The sequence below is a fragment of the Perognathus longimembris genome, chromosome 26 (genome assembly GCF_023159225.1).
Source record: "Perognathus longimembris pacificus isolate PPM17 chromosome 26, ASM2315922v1, whole genome shotgun sequence".
NCBI classification, from domain to species: Eukaryota; Metazoa; Chordata; class Mammalia; order Rodentia; family Heteromyidae; genus Perognathus; species Perognathus longimembris.
The window spans coordinates 13012974-13032489 of record NC_063186.1 but is presented as its reverse complement, the minus strand read 5'-3'; positions in this window follow the sequence as shown (position 1 = coordinate 13032489).

Genomic DNA, 19516 nt, shown 5'->3' with positions numbered 1-19516 from the left:
GAAAACTCCCCCATCTCTGAGTCATTAATTGCTTAGGAAATAAAAATAAAACAAGAATATTCTACTCATTGATTAAAGAAATATTGTATTTATACAAAGTTTAAAAAGCTTTACTCAAACTCATACAATACTGGCAGTTCACTGAGACTTAAAATTTAACAAAAGAAAAACTGTGCTATTGAAAATGCAGACTTTGGACAGCTCTCTGTCACCTAGCAAAAAGAGTGTGATATTCTACTGGAACTAAATTAAAAAGCATGGCTGATCTATCATATTTAGCAGCACTTTGAGGAAGCACAAAATCTTCTGGGGCGTGGATAAAAACAGGAATAAATAGCTAGGCACCCAGTGACTCATGCCTCTAATCCTATCTTCTCTCTGGGGACTGAGATCTGAGGATTTTGGTTCAAAGACAGAATGGTCATAATAGTCTGTGAGACTGTTATCTCCAGTCAATCACTAAGAAGTCTGAAGTAGATGTGTGGCTCCAGTAGTAGAGTATTAGCCATGAGCAAATTTTTAACAACAGCTCAGGGACAATAAACAGGCCCTGAGATCAAGCTCCAAGATTGACACTAAAACATTAAAGGATGAGCCTTATACTCTGTCTCTAGGCATTCCAACAGAGTGAGACCAATGGAAGACATTCTTAGGAGAGGAACACAATGGCACAATAGCTATGTGCATCCTATCATACAAAATGCTATTTACTGTAACGAATTCAAGTAAAGGAAAACAAAGGTTTTTTTTCATGGTTATTTTTGTTTTCATTCCCTTTGTTCTTGTTGTTCATTTACTGTCTTTAGGATTGTAAGTGGGGACACAGAAATAGAGGGACCAAGGGTAAACAAATGAAGCAGTGGTACTCACTGGACACTGTGTTGAAAGGGAAGGATAAAAATTGTGGGTGGGGATGGGAACGAAAAAGTGGGACAGAGAGATGCATGGGATGACATTGTCCAAAAAGAAATGTAATATATCTATGATGTTTGTAATTGTAATTCCTTTGTATATCACCTTTACAATAATAATGAAACAATGCAATAAAAGAAAATGAAAGACATAACATCTGGCTAGTAAAAACAAAACTCCTAAACATTTATTGTTAACAATCTGCCTTCTGTGCATACCCAGAGTAACACTACATTGTATCCCATTTCCCTCTGTCTCCAACATCTCTGTCTGTCCCGCTCTCCTACTCCACTCTCTCCACTTTTTCATTCCCCTCCCCCATCTCCTTTTCTCTCTGCTGTTCTTTTTCCCCTTTCCCCTCATTTTAGTCACAGTAAAACTACTATCAAGAATCATCACCCACGATTTTATTCTTTGAGATGAAGGGCCTCGTCGTTCCACTCTGTGATTTCTTGAGGCTATCTTGGTAATATCCTGCTGCTAACCCTTCTGGGTGCCTGATCATCCTTCTTGGAAGGATGTAGCAGAAGAAGAGAATTTAGCAGTTTTATGTGTCATTATATGTACACTTAGCCCTTTGCTTAGGACATAGCTCAAAAGACACCAAAACCTGGAATAAAGATTAAGTACATATTAACTAGAAGGAATGGAAAATATATAAGAAAAAATGTAAGCAATATACCCTTATTCATTGAAGTAACATTTCCATAATATAAACAACATAAGACTGGAAAATTACTACAGATTTAGTTAAAAAATTGTATATAGTAATCAAATATATGAGTTTAGTCTTACCATTTGCTTATTTTGACTTTAATGTCTTTTATCCATGAAGATGTACAGACAATTTCTGTCTGTCCTTAACAAGATGATGTAGCACTTGGGGGAAAAAATGCAGCCCAGGAGCCCTGTACTGGAGGCCAAGATACAGAAGACCTCCACAGCCACCATGACCTTGCCCTTGGCACTGTGGTAGACAGGCAGGAAGGTGAGCCACACACTGCAGAACACCAGCATGCTGAAGGTCAGGAACTTGGCTTCATTAAAGGTGTCAGGCAGGTTCCTAGCCATGAAAGCCATAGTGAAGCTGGCTAGGACCAGGGAGCCCAAATATCCCAAGACACAATAGAAAGCAGTGAGGGAGCCCTTGTTACACAGGATGATAAGGAGGCCATGTTCAGAGTGTGTGTCTGTGTCAAAGAAGGGAGGGGAGGTTCCCAGCCATAGTCCACAGAAATTCATATGGAGCAGAGTGCAGATGAGAATGATGAAGTTAGGAGACCCTGATACCAGCAGCCACCTCATCCTTCTCCATGGAGAAGTGATCTTAAAGGCCAGAACCAGAGTTACAGTTTTGGCCAAGACAGCAGAAACAGCTACAGTAAATGCAACTCCAAATGTGGTTTGCTGTAGAATGTAGGTGACTGTGTTGAGACGGCCAATAAAGAGCAAGGAACAGAGGAAACAGAAGATGAGAAATGAGCAGGATGTAGCTGAGAGCCTGATTATTAGCCTTGACAATGGGTGTGTTGTGATGTTTCACAAAGACCCCAAGAACAATTGCTAGGAGTGTAGATAAAACAAGAGCCATACAGGCCAAGGCCATCCTCAAGGGCTCTCCATAAGCCAGGAAATTTGCAGCTCTTAGGAGGGACTTGTTTCTCTCTGTGTTGGCATACAGGTGATCTGGACACTTTACACACTGTTTCATATATACTGACGAAGACAAGTTACAATTATTCCCTTTCACTACTTAAAAAGAAATAAGGAAATCCTTCCATAGAAAAATATTCTTACATCAAGGCAGTTTATGACAAACCAACAGCAAGCATAACTCTAAATGGTGTAAAACTAAAGCCATTCCCTTTAAAATCAGGAACAAGGCGGGGATGTCCATTCTCTCCCCTGCTCTTCCACATAGTACTAGAATTCCTAGCCACAGCAATTAGGCAGGAAGAAAATATAAAGGGGATCCAAATAGGAAAAGATAAAGTTAAACTTTGTCTCTTCGCAGATGACATGATCCTATACCTAAAGAATCCCATAGACTCTACGCACAAGCTACTAAAGCTGATCCAAAACTTTGGCAAAGTTGCAGGATATAAAATAAACCTTCAAAAATCAACGGCCTTTCTCTATGCTAACGACCCAAAGACCGAGGCTGAAATCAGGAAAGCAACTCCTTTGCAATAGCCCCCCAAAACATAAAATACCTAGGAATAACCTTAACCAAAGAACTTAAAGACCTCTTTGATGAGAACTTTAAAAGCTTGAAAAATGAAATTAAATCAAAACTAAGGAAATGGAAAAACTTCCCATGCTCCTGGATTGGGAGGATTAACATAATCAAAATGCAATATTGCCAAAGGCTATATACAAATTCAATGCAATACCCATTAATATCCCAACACCATTTTTTAATGAAATAGAGGAAGCAATCCAGAAATTCATATGGAACAATAAAAGACCTAGAATAGCAAAAACAATCCTAAGCAGAAAGAACAGTACTGGAGGAATTACAATACCCAACTTCAAGCTGTATTATAAAGCTATAGTAATAAAAACAGCTTGGTATTGGCACCAGAACAGGCCTGAAGACCAATGGAACAGAATTGAAGACCCAGAAATGAACCCACAGAACTACGCCTACTTAATCTTTGATAAAGGAGCTAAAACAATAGTATGGAAGAAAGATAACCTCTTTAACAACTGGTGTTGGCAATACTGGCTCAACACATGCAACAAACTAAAACTAGATCCTTATATATCACCCTCCACCAAAATCAATTCCAAATGGATTAAAGACCTCGAAATCAAAACAGTCACCCTGAAAACACTAAAGGAAGGAGTGGAGAAACACTTGGGCTCCTTGGCACAGGAAGGAACTTCCTTAACAAAGACCCAGAAAGGCTACAAATCAAAGAAAAGTTGGACAATTGGGACTGCATCAAACTTCAGAGCTTCTGCACGGCAAAGGACATAGCTCGCAAGATAAACAGAAAGCCCACAGACTGGGAGAAGATCTTTACTGGCCATTCAACAGACAAAGGCCTCATATCTAAAATATATACAGAACTGAAAAAATTACCTTCTTCCAAAACAAAACCGCAAAGAACCAATAGCCCCCTCATCAAGTGGGCTAAAGACTTACAAAGAGACTTCTCTGATGAGGAAATGAGAATGGCCAAGAGACATATGAAAAAATGCTCCACATCACTGGCCATGAAAGAAATGCAAATCAAAACAACATTGAGATTCCATCTCACCCCAGTAAGTATGTCCTATATCAAGAAAACTAACAATAACAATTGTTGGAGGGGATGTGGAAAAAGGGAACCCAACTTCATTTTTGCTGGGAATGTAAACTGGTGCAGCCACTCTGGCAAGCAGTATAGAGATTCCTCAGAAGGCTAAATATAGAACTCCCCTATGACCCAGCAGCCCCACTTTTGGGTATCTATCCAAAAGACCACAAACAAAATCACAGTAAAGCCACCAGCACAACAATTTTCATCACAGCACAATTTGTAATTGCTAGAATCTGGAACCAACCCAGATGCCCCTCAGGAGATGAATGGATCAGGAAAATGTGGTACATATACACAATGGAATTTTATGCCTCTATCAGAAAGACTGACATTGTCCCATTTGTAAGGAAATGGAATGACTTGGAAAAAAATTATACTAAGTGAAGTGAGCCAGACCCAAAGAAACATGAACTCTATGGTCTCCCTTATTGGGAATAATTAGTACAGGTATAGGCAAGTCATAGCAGAGCATCACAAGGCCCAATAGCTATACCCTTATGAACACATAAGATAATGCTAAGTGAACTGAACTCCATGTAATGGAAACAATTGTTATATTACAGTTGTAACTACTTTCAACGTCCCATGTGTATCTTTAGCTTCTATTATTGATGATGTTCTTGTATCACCTTCTTGTGGTTGTACCTACACTATCTCTAATCTTATGTTAGTATATTGGAAACCGTGTATACTGGTATTGGAAGTAGGAAATTGAAAGGCCATACCAAATTTGAGAGACACAGGGTAAAAAAAGACAAACAACTCCCAAAGCAATACTTGCAAAACTGTTTTGTGTAAGTGAACTGAACACCTCCGGGGGGGGAAGGGAAAGGGGGAGGATGGAGGGGGGTATGAGGGACAAGGTAACAAACAGTACAAGAAATGTATCCAATGCCTAACGTATGAAACTGTAACCTCTCTGTACATCAGTTTGATAAAAAAAAATTGAAAAAAAAAGGGGGCAATGTCTAATTAAAATATGCTGTTAGATTAAGGAAAACAAGGGAGTAGCATTTGTAGTTGGTTTAATATAAGGTACAGTTTCAAATAAGGGGATGGAGTGGGCAATATAAGCGCTATCTGTATACAAATTAAAGGGAGTATTAGGTAACTGAATAAACACCTGTAAAACAGCAAAAAGCTCAACCATTTGTGCAGACCGATAGGGGGATTGTAGGGAAGTGGTTCTGTTGTCAATAGTAAAGGCTGCTATTCCATTTGAGGTACCATCAGTAAACACAAGGGAAGCACAGGAAAGAGGTTGACGAGAAGTTTGAGTGGGGAAAACAAGGGATTGGTATTTTAAAAATTGGAGGAGTTTATCAGCAGCATAATGATTATCAAAGATTCCTTGAAAGGAAATACAAGATACCATCCAAGTGTCATCATTTTGCATTAGCCACTGAATTTGAGTGGGAGAATATGGCAATATTATTTTATTAGGGTCTCTGCCAAACATTTTTCTGCTATGTTCTCTTCCAACTTTAATTAATTCCGCCACCCAGGTGGCATGAGGAGTGAGAACTTTAAGCGGGGAGGCAGGTCAATGTACCCAAAAGAGGGGTCTCTCTTGCCAGAAGACTCCAGTAGGTGTAAAGCTGGTGGCACAAATAATAAATTGGAGGGGTTTATTGTAAGAAATAAAAGTTACTTGTTGATTTGTGATGGCAGTTTCCACTATCTTTAAGGCCTCTTGAGCGGGGGCCTTAGTGACCGACTAGAGGTGGGATTTGGGTCCCCTTTAAGGATGTCAAATAAAGGCTTAATTTCGCCAGTGGTTAGTTTAAGGTACGGCCGAAGCCAATTAATTCTCCCAAAAGGTTTTGGAAATCATTTAAGGTCTTTAAGTAACCAGTTTTAACTTGAATTTTTTTGTAAAAGAATCTTTTTATGAAAGAGTTCAAAGCCCAAAATCATGTAGAAAGGCTTTAACTGAATTTTGTCTGGCGCGATTTGAAGGCCAGCATCAGTGGAGGCTTTAGAAAGTTCTTGAGAGTAGTAAAGAAGCTGATCAAAATTAGGGCCTGCTAAGAGAATGTCATCCACATAATGAATTAAATATATGGAGGGCCATTTTTGTCTAAATGGATCTATAATTTGAGCCACGAATTTTTGGCATAGGGTGGGACTATTTGCCATTCACTGGGGCAGCACCTTCCACTGAAACCTTGGCATAGGGCCCTTAAAATTAGTCACAGGCAAACTAAATGCAAAATGCTTTCGGTCCTCAGGGTGCAGAGGAATTGTAAAAAAACAATCTTTTAGGTCAGTAACAATCTTACAATACCCCGCAGGAATAGCCACAGGAGTAGGGAGGCCTGGTTGAAGGGCTTCCATGGGTATCATAGCTTTATTGATTTCCCTAAGGTCCTGAAGTAATCTCCATATTCCTGATTTATTTTATTACAAAAATGGGAGTGTTCCAAGGAGAAGTGGTAGGTTCAATGTGGCCAGCAGCGAGCTGTTCCTGTACTAATCTTGTAGCTGGGGCCAATTTTTTGAGAGTTAAGGGCCATTGATCAACCCATACAGGCTCTGTCCTTTTCTCGGATATTTTGTCTGCATGGAGTACAGGAATGTCAACAGGCGTTAGGATAAATTTTCATAGCCAATGCCGGAGCGATTGGTTTTTATATTAACCTGGATTGGTTCTTTAGTGCCCTGAGAGTGTTTACCTAGTCCTTGCCCAGGGCGAAAACCTTGATTAAGCATTTGTTGAGCGACCAATTCTTTAGGGCTACACATTATAAGTTTCATTTGAGACAAAATGTCTCAGCCCAATAAATTGACCAGAAGGCCTTCAACTACGTAGAGTTGAACAGCACCTTTATTTCCTTCCTCATCCTCCCAAGAGAGAATTTTTGAGCTCTGTAGGTGATTAGAGGTTTGTTCTATCCCTTTGAGATGGGTCTTGGAGGAGGTGAGGGGCCAGGATACGGGCCAATCTTTTTTAGAAATAATTGTGGCATCTGCACTAGTATCCGTGAGGCCTTCAAAGACTTTCCCATCTAGTTTTAATTTAAGAAGGGGTCTTTTTTGAGTGATCTCTTGTACCCAATAAGTATCTGAAAAACCAAAGCCATGAGGACCTTTTTGTTGTTTATAGCAGGGGCTTTTATTATTAAGAGGGAGTAATATCAACTGAGCAATTCTTTGGCCAGGGAAAACAGTGATTGGCCCCTGAGAAGCGATGGCTAATAGTTTAATCTCCCCAGTATAATAATTATCATTAACTCCTGGAAAGATATTAAGGCCCTGAATAATAGAGCTACCACACCCCAGGATGAGGCAAAAAGTGTCTGAGGGGAGTGGGCCAAATAATTTGAGTTCCTAATTCGGGGGTTAATATTGTTTTGGAGGTAGCACAGAGGTCCAATCCTGCATTAATGGTGGTTGGGGGGCTGATTGGGGAACGAACCTGACAATCCCAGGATTCTGTTCCATCTGATTTCTGGGGCCCTGGGGTGGGGCCCACATGAAGTTTCCCTGTTTAGGACGCAGAGGATTGCCCTGTATATCGGTCTTGGAGCAGCACTCAAAGGCCCAATGTCTACCCCGTTTGCATCTTGGACATAAAAACGAAGGAAGTGGTTTTTCAGCCTTAGGGGCTGTACACTCCTTTGCGAAGTGGCCAGGCTGTTTACAGTTAAAGCAAGTTTTTCGTTTTTGTCCTTGGGTAAAATCCTTAAGAGCCGCACCTATGGCTAATCCAATATTAAGAGAGGCTGGATCAATGTCAAAACAAAGCCTTATAAAGTCAAAAATAGTTTTGCCATGGCGATGAGGGCGTATAGCCGCTTGGCAAGCAGAATTGGCATTTTCAAATGCAAGCTGTTGAATAAGTTCATTATCTGCCTCTTCCCTCCCCATAACGCATTTGGCAGCCTCAGTAAGACGTCCGCTAAAATCACTATATGGCTCATGGGGCCCTTGCCGAATCTTGGCAAAGGAGGTGATAGCAGATCCCTGAGAGGGAAGGATTTTCCAGGCCTTAAGGGCTGCATGCTGAATTTGAACAAGCAGACCCGGAGGAAATTTAGCCTCTTTTTCATTAGTATTAAATGGTTCATTGCCCAACAATTTTTCTATGGTCCAAGATTTAGAATGGCCACCAGCAGACATATTGCGGCAGGCTATGTCCTGACATCTATCAGCATAATCCACCTTCCATAGGAGGAAATTGCCCCGTGTTAAGGTGGCTTTGGTCAGCATGGCCCAGTCATTAACTGTAAGCCATTCTTCACTTAGTGATTCTAGAATGGAGATGGTAAAAGGAGCAGTAGGGCCATATAAAGAAAGTGCATTTTTTAGTTCCATAACATGTCTGAATTTGAGGCGGCAGTATTTTTGAGCTCTGATGATCAAAGGCTCTCTGTCCTTTTCCTCCTCTGAGCTTTCTGTCTCAGCAGGCTCTCCTGTCTCTGATACCTCTTTTAGACACTCCCCTTTACCCTCTGCCTCCGCCTCTTCCTCCTTAGGTTCCTGAGTTGAGGTCTCACTGGGGTCATTTTTTGTTGATTTAATTTAGAAACATGTCACCGGGAAGGTGTGAAGGGTCTGTTTAGATTTTGGCTTAGTTTTGCATAAAGAGGTGGAAGGAGATGTTAACTCTAAGTCAAGGTCTAACAACTGTTTAAGTAACTGAAACTTTTCCCTTTTGGCTTGAAGAAGGGCTTTTAAGGACTGAGTCTCCAGGGAGAGTTTAACTGTTGCTTGTCTGGTTATTTCCTCAAGATCAGGGAAAGCGGCAAGAGCGGGAGCACAAAAGGGAGGCACTGTATTGTAAAGAGGTGGCCATGTGCCCGAAGCGGCCAAGGGGGACCAGTCAGGATTATGGTATTTGGCTGCCTCCTCCCCTAAAGTGGCCCCATCTCCCAGTGGAAGCATATCATCATTAGAGCCACCGGATTCTAAACCAGATAGGACCGGGTAAATGGACTTTGGACCCCTAGGCTGGGGATCGCTGCTGACTTCAGGCATGGGAATGGAAACAGAAGGACAAGGAGACATAACAGGGGGAGGGTGGGGCATTTTAGCAGGCTCCTTGAGGAGAGAAGCCTGGATCCCTTTGAAATTTTCTTTTAGGAAAGTTTCACTATCCTCAACTATCTTGGAAACATCGGTCCAATAGTGGCGGACTTGTAGAACCTCATGTATAAGACTCCAATAGGAGAAGGCCTGTACAGGTATCTTCTCGGGACCAAAAGTCTGGTAATAGTCTTTAAGGCAATCACCAACACGACACCACCTTTGTTCATCTATTGTCCTTTCCTGTGGGAAGCATGGACAAATATCTTCCAAGAGTATAAAAAATTCTACTAAATCCTTTTTTTTTTAACCAGTGTTCCTCATGCCTTGAGAGAGGCTTTAAGCTCCCAGAAACACAGTTCATGTTTGCTAAGTGTTTGTCCCATACTTGCGCCGCCTCTGTTATCTTATGGATCTGTATCCCAGAGGCCGTTTCTGCAGTGATCTCAGTGCGGATCTTCACTCACCGACTGGGTGGCGATCCAAGGGGTGGGGCATCTGCTCTATCAGGCTGACGTTCAGACCAAACTCCCTTCCTCCAGCCCCATGTTGGGCGCCACTCTGCCCTCGCCCGTGGGGATTTGTCAACCGGTACCGGAGGGGGAATTGACCTGAAGGAGAGAATACCAGACACAAGGAAGTAGACCAAGATAGGATTCTGATCAAGGTCTCAAATTTTATTTTTTGCAGAGCAGCTTATATAGTAATCAGCAAGGGGTGACTCACGTAGAAAGGGTCGTCAGGTTGCTAGGTTATGATACCGTGGGATGCTCTGCCCCGGGACAGGGGCTGCGTCAGAAAGTTCACAAAGTTGTTAATCAAAGTCATACAGGATGTTAGGTCTAACAAGCAAGGTTATGAAAACATCAGACATTCTTATCAGCTAAGTCTTATAGTTTATTATTGTTACAGCATGACAGCTATTTTGGCTCCTGACAGGTTACCTCCTTATAAATCATGTATACAAAAGAGAGTCCATGTGTTCTTTGATCCAATTATTTCATTTATTCATACAATAAAAGATTTCCAACTCCAAGAAGGCAAGATTTTTTTCTTTATTTTTATTTTTTACCTCGTCCCTCCTCCGCGCCCCCACCCCCGGGGCTTCCGCCTCCACATTTCCTCTTCCACCGACCCCGCACGAGTTCTACAGGTCATTTACACCATATTGGTTTGCAAGTATTACTGCTGCACCGGTCTGTCTTTTTGTCCTTTATCTCTTGGTTTTGGTATCCCCTTTCCCTTCCAGGGGGAGAACTCTCTTATGGCCCAGCATTCGTTGTGATGCTGAGATGAAATTCCCAGAGAAAGGCGACCGACTACCCAGGCAGAGCAGCAAGGCTATGAAGCCCCTCCTCTGTGAACACCCAGGAACCATCCGGCCCCAGGCTGTAGTATTGGAAACTGTCACAGTAACGACAGAAATCGGTACAGATCTTGACCTTCTGGGTTGTCCGTACATCTTCCAGTGCCTGGGCCAAACTAGCCAGAACTTGGGTAAAACTGTCAGGGTCGATGTTCCCCGGGGACCCGTAGCTCTCCAGAGGGGGAGAATAGATCGCTCGGCTCAACTGGCCCGACCTGGCAATGACTCCCAGGAGGCTGTGCAGGGTGTCCATGAAGATGTGGTTTCCATAGAAACTGAAGAAGCTGATCTTGGAGCACTGGCTCAGGGTGGGCAAAAAGCCTGAAACGTGGGAATCACTGATTTTGCAGTCCTCCAGGGCCAGGGTCTCCAAGGTGCCGGCCACCTGCTCCAACAGGGCTCTCAGGGGATCGGGACTGAAGCTATCCATAGACAAATTCCTCAGCCACAGGTGCTGGAGCTATGTGGTGCAGGGACACTGGGATAGAAACCTCAGGTCAGCTTCCTGACGGTTACATGTGCTCAGAGACAAGGCCTGCAAAGGTGGCAGGCTCCTGAGGATGGCGGGCAGCTTTCCACCAAGGTAGAGGACTTCTCACATATGCAGCTCCTGGAGACGCTGCAGCTGCCCCAGATGTGCCCCCAATTGGGAGGAATAAGAGGAATCTGGGGAGCTGGGAGTGTAGAAGTCACCACGCATATTGCAGAAAGTAAGTATGCGGAGGTTCTTCATCTGGCTCAGGTAAGGAGCAAAGGTTTGCATGGTTTCTCCATGCCACAGTTCACTCACCAGCAGTTCCTGGATAGAGTCCAGACTCACGACCGACAGAGCCTTCTGGATTTCACAGCTGGAGTCACACAGAATCTGCAGCTCCCTCGAGCACAGCCGGACTCGTTCTTTCCTCTCCAGGGCCCACTGGAGCAGGAAGGCTTGGAGATCATCCTGAGCGCCATCGTCAATGGTCAGGTGGATGGTGATCACCAAGGGCTGCTCTTCAGCCACCCCTGTCCAGGGACTTGCTCTTGGCTTGACAGGCGGGACGTCTGGGTAGGACATTTGTGCCATGGCAGGGTACCTCAGCGTCCAGATCCCTGGGTGCTGACCCTGCAGATCAAGGGCTTGCAGTTTCCACCGACGGGGGCACTTCCTTTTGGCCAGTAGCAGATCAAGCCCACCCAGGACAGCCTTGAGGGTTTCTGGTTCTGGTGGCTGTGCCAGGTCCCCGAGTGGGAGGCAGGGGAAGGGCCAGGCCTGCACCATGGCCTTCAGCACCTCTCTGTGGCCCCCAGTGTAGGCCTCCGCGAAGAGCGAAGGGAACAGCAGCAGTGGCAGATTGTCTAGGACAGAGGTGGCCAGGGCCTGGTTGCTCAGCAGACTTTTCCCGGCGAGTCGTTGGAGCAAGGGTGGGGTCCCGGCGTTCATCTTGCTCGATGATATAGGGATCTGGTGTCCAGGGTTCTCTGAATCCCAGCAGGGCCAGGCACTGACTGCAGGTCACGCCAGGACTCTGCTGCTGTTCTCTGAGCTCTGGGTATCTTTATACCCTCAGGCCCTGCCTTCAGGAGTGCACACCCACCAATCAGAGAGCAGCTACTCTAGGGCTTATCGAGCCACACCCAGTACAACTAGAAGGGGTGTCCTTCTCTGGATTAAGTCAAACCCTGCTTCCTAAACAAAAGTGATAGGATTAAGGGCGTGTTCCCCAACTGATCTTTGAAATGTAAATTACACTGAAGCAGAAACAATTCCCACCCACCTGTAGCCTGAAACCCCTCCAGGCATTCCCACGATGCTTCGCTGCCCTGGGGCTGGGAAGGATGCAGGAGAGGACCCAGCAAAAAAGACTAGGGGGGACATTCCATCTCTGTGGGTTTTTCCTTCATTTCTTTGTTCCTTCCTTCCTTCCTTCCTTCCTCCCCTCCCTTTGCATTTCTTTTCCTTTCTTCCAATTTTTCTCCTCTGTTCGGTTTCTCTTTCTTCTCCTTAGCATTGACCTCCTTTCTCCCTTTTTCCCTTCCTTTCTTTGTTCTCCTTTCACCCCTTTCCTTCTTTCGTACAATTTCATCCTTTCTTTTCCTTTCTACTTAGTCCCCTACCTGTTTGCCTGCCTCCATATCTTCTTCTTTTCTCCACTTCTTTCCTACCTTCCTTCCTCTTTTCTTCCTTCTTAAATTCACACCTACATCCATTCCTCATTTCTCGCATTCTCTCTTTGTCTCTGTCTCTCTCTCTCCTCTTTCCATCTCAACCTGTCGTTCTCCTGAACCCTCTCTCACTCTTTCTTTCTGTTTGTCTCTTCCTTTCCAGAAGTGTGTCTTTGACTTAAGTAGTAGAGTGTGCTCATCACCTACAAAAACCCATGGAACACACCTAGCCCCAGATTTCAATCCACAGCGCTGCCACAAATACAAAACCCCAACAATGACACATTTCAAAGACAACAATACCTAGACCAAATTTTGGAGAAAATGTAGGGCGGATAGGAATTAATGTCAAATAAGGAAGCACCCCCCATGAGAGCAAGAGAACTATTTCTTCATCTCCCACACATTTTGGCATGGAGGCCTACATCTTTAAGGCACTCAGTGTTGAGATTTGATGAAAATGTCATGGGAATGCTGTCAAACTTCATTGGCTCCTCTTGAATCTTAAGACATATTCACTTCATATCTACCCAGGTACACCAAAAGAAACAACAATAGAAAGGAAGGGAGGAAGGGAAGAAGGGAGAAATGGAGGAAGGAAGGAAGGGAGGAAGGCAGGAAGGAAGGAAGGAAGGAAGGAAGGAAGGAAGGAAGGAAGGAAGGAAGGAGGAAGGGAGGAAGGAAGGAGGAAGGAAGGGAGGGAGGAGGAGGAAGGAAGGAAGGAAGGAAGGAAGGAAGGAAGGAAGGAAGGAAGGAAGGAACTTGAGAGAAAGACAGAAACAGACAAAGAAGGATGGGAGAAGGCAGGAGTTATGTTGGAAGAAAGCAAGGATGGAATGGAGAAAACAAGATAGGCAGGCAGATGAGAAAGAAGGAAGAATGGAAGGATATGAAAAAAAAGAAAGCAGGGAAAGAAGTGAAGATTGGAAGGAAAGAAGGAAAGGCTGGAAGCTGGCAGACAGGTAGAAAAGAACCACAGCACCACTTCTGGCTTTTCAGTGGTTCATTGGTGATGAGAGTATCAAGCACTTTCCTGTCCAGGTCGGCTTTGAAGTGTGATCCTCAAATCTCAGTCTTTTGAGTAGCTGGGATGACAAATGTGCAACACCAGACCTTGGTGTGCTGTGTGTGCTTTGTTATTTCATTATTTTTATGATTTCCTTGGGTATCTATCAGTTGTGGAAATGCTGCTGGAGGGGATTCATTGTGACACAAACATAGCTAGGGTGGGTGTCTGAGAATATCAGCGTAGGAGTGTGGGCTGAGCTGCAGACCTGTGAGGGGAGGGCGGGTGAGCAGTGCCCTTCACATGGCCTGTGATGGTTCATAACACTTCCTTTACACTGTGTCCAGCTGAACATCCCTCCCTGCTGTTCATGGTCCACTTTGAGAGATGACGAGGAGCATTTCCCTGAAGCTACTTTAGGTTACCTCCTTATAAATCATGTACACGAAAGAGAGACCATGTGTTCTTTGATTCAATTATTTCATTTATTCATACAATAAAGGAATTCCAACTCCAAGAAGGCAAGATTTATTTCTTTATTTTTATTTTTTACCTCATCCCTTCTCCACACCCCCACGCCTGGGGCTTCCGCCTCCGCATTTCCTCCTCTACCCACCCTCCAGAAGTTCAAAACACATAATGTATTACACACATACACACACACAAACACAGTCATGATGACTGCTCCCTCCCTGGTCCTATGGTGTTCCTCACATGTGGGGGGCATGCATCCTGTGTTATATAATAGATATATCATATAACGTATTATTCACGCACACAATCCTGATGACTGCTCCCTGGTCCTGTAGTGTTCCTTGCATGTAGGTGTCATGCGCCCCCCCACAAAGCCCTGTTGCCTCAGAGACTTCCTCTAAATGGGGCCTTGTTTCCACCCCAGCGTTACCATTCCCTGCTTTCCTAGGCCTGGCTCTTGCATCTGGCTATTGCATGGCTTATTTTGTGGGGTGATTGTATAAGAGGGGTCCTTATTTCAGCAATGGTACATGTGAGGATATCAAACAGCTAAAATCAAAGAGCTGGGCTCCATAACATGGTTTTTCCACTTGCTATTTTGTTTAATGAAACCCACAGGTCCATCCGTGGCTACAAAAAAACTCCTCATGGGAGTGGCGGGGAGCCCCAACATCGGGTAAGATAATGAAGCTGTGGTGATGGAAATGGTAAGGGAGTTCAATCTCATCAGGAGCCATTAGGCTCACTCCCCCCGCCCACACCCAGCCACACTCACGCAATCATTTCTATTAGGATTCTTTTTCTTTTTGCCTCTACCCACTGGAACTGCCATAAAAGGCAATTTCAGGGGGGGGCAGCGCAAAGGGGTCCCACTTTTCTTAAGGAGAAGAGAGGGCTCCCTGCAGATCGGAGGCCTGAAAGGAATAAAACCAGGCCACACTTCCATCCTCATGCTGAGCCATTAGCCATAAAGTCAGCCCAGCCGGCCAGGGGCATGACATTTCACCTGGAAGAAAACAAGGAGGAGGCAGTAGCAGGTGCTTCTGTGAGCACACACTGCAATCCTACTCAAGAAGTTGAAATCCCAAGGACTGAGGTTCAAAGCCAGACCAGGCAAGAAAGCCTGAAAGACTAGTTCACACATACACACCAAAAAATTCACACTGGAGGCATGGCCCAGGTGGTAAAGCACCAGCAGAACAAGCACTGGATAAGGCCCTAGATTCAAAGCTGGTGCTGCTCCAAACAAACTTATCTAACAAATTACCATGTCCCCCAAGGCTGAACAAAGCACAGTAGAGAATCCCAACAGTTGAAGTGGCCCTAGAACATTCTCACTGAAGCCAATCTGCACTTGTTGGCAACACTGCCTCCACTCCAGAAAAATGCCAAAGGGCTGGCGAGGGGGAGCATGGCTAAAATGGTAGAGCACCTGTCTAGCAAGCAGGATACCCAGAGTTCAAAGCCCCATCCTACCAAAATATTATAACTGTATACCTATATTGTATCTTATATTATTTACAAATATACAGAGAAAGCAAATAGAATACAGAATAAACATGGAAACACATACATGCAAAGCACACATCATGTGTCATAACATTATAAAGGTCAACTAAATCTGCCATTCCCTTGAATTGCACAAAGATGAGATATGCATAAAAGAATAAAGAACTCTAAAAAAAAAATTCTAACCATGTGACAGGGGCTCACGTCTGTCATCCCAGCTACTCAGGAGGCTGAGATGTGAAGGGTTGAGGTTTTGAGCCAGCCCAGGCAGGAAAGCCCATGAGACTCTTGATCTCCAAGCAAGCAAGAAGCAGCAAAAAGCCAGAAGTGGAGCTGTGGCTCAAGTGGTAGGGCACCAAGCCTTGAGCAGAGAAGGCCAAGAGAGAGGGCAAGGTCCTGAGTTCAAGTATGACCAATGGTGCACAGGAAGCAGACACACCCAGGATTGAGCTAAGCCACAATTTCATGCCTTTATGCCTAAATCCTTTCTTAAGCAAGACCTGACTTCACACGTTCACTAAAGCTACCCTCAGAAATGCTCAAAAGTGATATAATTCTGAGCTAGGTGTACTACTCATCACAATTTTAGTGTTTGCATGTGCCACTGAAATGGCTTTTCAATGTTTGTCTGGCAACAGGTGCATTAAAATATCATAACAACAATAGCTTGGCACATATTGGGAAGAATTAAAAACTTGCCATGGGGCTGGGGATATGGCCTAGTGGCAAGAGTGCTTGCCTCGTATACATGAAGCCCTGGGTTTGATTCCCCAGCACCACATATACAGAAAATGGCCAGAAGTGGCGCTGTGACTCAAGTGGCAGAGAGCAAAAAGAAGCCAGGGACAGTGCTCAGGCCCTGAGTTCAATGCCCAGGACTGGCAAAAACAAACAAACAAAGAAAAAAACTTGCCATGAATTAAGTTTTTTTTTTTCTCCCCCAATAAAATAAGGTTTGTTTATATGTTTTGGTATTTAAGTGATTTATGGAGGAGGTCAAAACATAAAAGCTATGGAAATAAAATGGAGAGATCAGAGTTAGAGCCACAGTCAAAGATGCATTTGAAATCAAGTTCCAACACTGAACAAGAAGTGTGCTTCAACCTGCACACATAGCACATGCCTGTAATCCCAGCTACTCAGGAGGCTGAAATCTCAGGATCACAGTTCAAAGCCAACCCAGGCAGGAAAGTTCATGAGACTATTATCTCCAATGAACTACCAGAAAACTGGAAGTGGCGCTGTGAATCAAAGTGGTAGAGTGCTAGCCTTGATCTGAAGAACTCAAGGACAGTGCCCAGGCTCTGAGTTCAAGTCCCAATACTAGTATGCACAAAAATAAAAAAAACAAAAAACCACCATAGAACTGTTTGATGCAGACCAAGAGCTAGAAGGCCCAAGCAATACAACATAGTCCAAATACTGAAAAATGTTTTAAAGTTCTGCTTGAAATTTCAACAGAATAACTTCAAAGATGAGCAGGATCAATTTGCTTTCTTCCACAAGCCTGTTAGAAAAAGAAAATGCACAATAAGGTAATGTCTATTGAAACCCACGCTGTCGCTGGGAGCAATGAGGCCCCACTGTTTAATTGCTAAAACTCTGTAACAGAGAAATATAGGATTCAGTGCTTATTTTTAGCCATATTTTTAATTATACTTAATACTTTGGGCTATTAAGAAATAAGATGTTTTCATTGCAAGTAATACAACCTTAGCCTTATTGGTCCTACAGAAAATGAATTGTGCCAGCCATTAGTAGCTCACACCAGTTACTCAGGAGGATAAGAGGATCACAGTTCGAGGCCAGCTCGGGCTGGAAAGTCTGTGAGACTCTTATCTCCAAAGAACCACCAAAAAAGGACCACAAGTGGAGCTGTGGCTCACATGGCAGAGCACCAGCCTTGAGTGAAAAAGCTAAGGGACAGCGCCCAAGGCTATGAGTTCAAGGCCCAGGTCTGGAACCAAAAACAAAACGAAACAAAACAAACTCAAATAGATTCACAATTTAATAGGATCAATCAATATTCATAATTATTACTAAGGCCATCCAAAAGGTCATGCCAGTTGAGGAATGTTCACCAACTCCCATCCCATGGTCAAGCGGGAGACACTGGATAATTTTTTTCTTAGATGGCCTATGAACATCACACTGGGATTACTAAATTAATGTACACTGGATTTTAGTGGCCTTTAATTAAAAAAAATGGACAGCAGCCACAGAATTCACTAAGGTCATTTTACAAAGCTAGCATATAACTCCTTGTCATTATTAATGTTTAATATTTTCTCATGAAATTGAAGAAAAAATATCCTTAACAAAACCCCAACCATCCAGGTTAGATTTCACTCATCAAGAGAAATGATTTTTGGGCTAGAGACATAGCTGAGTGAAGGGACTTGGCAAGCCTGTGCAAAACCCGGGACTGGAACCCCACCTTTGGAAACTAAAAGTAAATAATAAAAACCTGGCACTGGGGGCCTCACACCTGTCACTCTTAGCTACTCAAGAGGCTGAGAGCTGGAGGACTACAGTTCAAAGCCAGCTTGGGCAACAAAGTCTCTGAGACTCTCAGCACCAATGAACCAACAGAAAAGCCAAAGTGGCAACGTGATTCAAGCAGTAGGGACCTAACTTAGAAAAACACAGGCCTTGAGTTGAGTTCAAATCCCAGGAACAGACCAACACGAAGAGTAGTTGTGATGGGCATGGAAGGGGCTTTTCTCAGGGGAGAGACGGAGACGGCTGAGACTCACAGCACCTTGTGAGCATGGAGTTGTGTTCCATCATGGCCACTAGGAGTTTCAGCGTGAACTCAGAGACCAGACAAGACTGGATGAGGACCTAGGTGAACCTGCAGCACACAGATGCCAACCAGTCAGTGCATTTCCTTAGTCCAGCACCCCCTAAACACACCCACCACAAACCCACTGCCAGTGGCTCACAGCCTGCTATCCCAGCTACTCAGGAGGCTGAGATCTGAGAATCAGGGTTCAAAGACAGCCAGGATAAGAAAGTCTGTGAGACTCTCATCTCCAATAAACCTACCAAAAAACCAGAAGTGGCACTGTGGCTCAAGTGGCAGAGCCTTGATCTGAAGAGCTCAGGGACAGCACACAGGCCATGAGTTCAAGTCCCAGGACCAACAAAATAAAACACATGATATGCCTGACCCCTTGCTGAAGGCCTTGGGTGACAGACCTGTGGAAGTTGCTGCAGCACTGAAGCCCAGTACTCACAGGGGAGCAACACGTCTCAGATGAGGCTCAGGAGACTACTTTCCAAGTCTGTGTTGGTCTCCTCTTCGCCGGCTCTGGGCTCCTGGTTCACAAGGAATGATGGGATTTCCAACAGGAGCCCCAAGCTCAGAAGTCTCCATTCCACTAGAAAGGAATGAAAAGAAAACGCAAGCTGGGAGTGGTGGCTCACAGCTGTAATTCTGGCTTCTCAAAAAGGCTGAGATCTGGAGGATCATGATCCGAGGCCAGCCTAGGGCAGGAAAGTACATGAGACTCTTATCTCCAATGAATCACCCAGAAAACCAGAAGTGATACTATGGCTCCAGTAGTAGAGTACTAGCCTTGAGCTGAAGAGCACAGGCACAGAACCTGGGCCCTGAGTTCAAGTCCTGTGACTGACAAAAAGTGGACAATACCAAGAATAAGGGACAACATGGAGAGATGGTAACACCACACATGTGGAACAGCTGAACTGCATCTTCAGACCTTGCTTACCATTTTGACTCAGAACCAGAGATACCAATGGAGG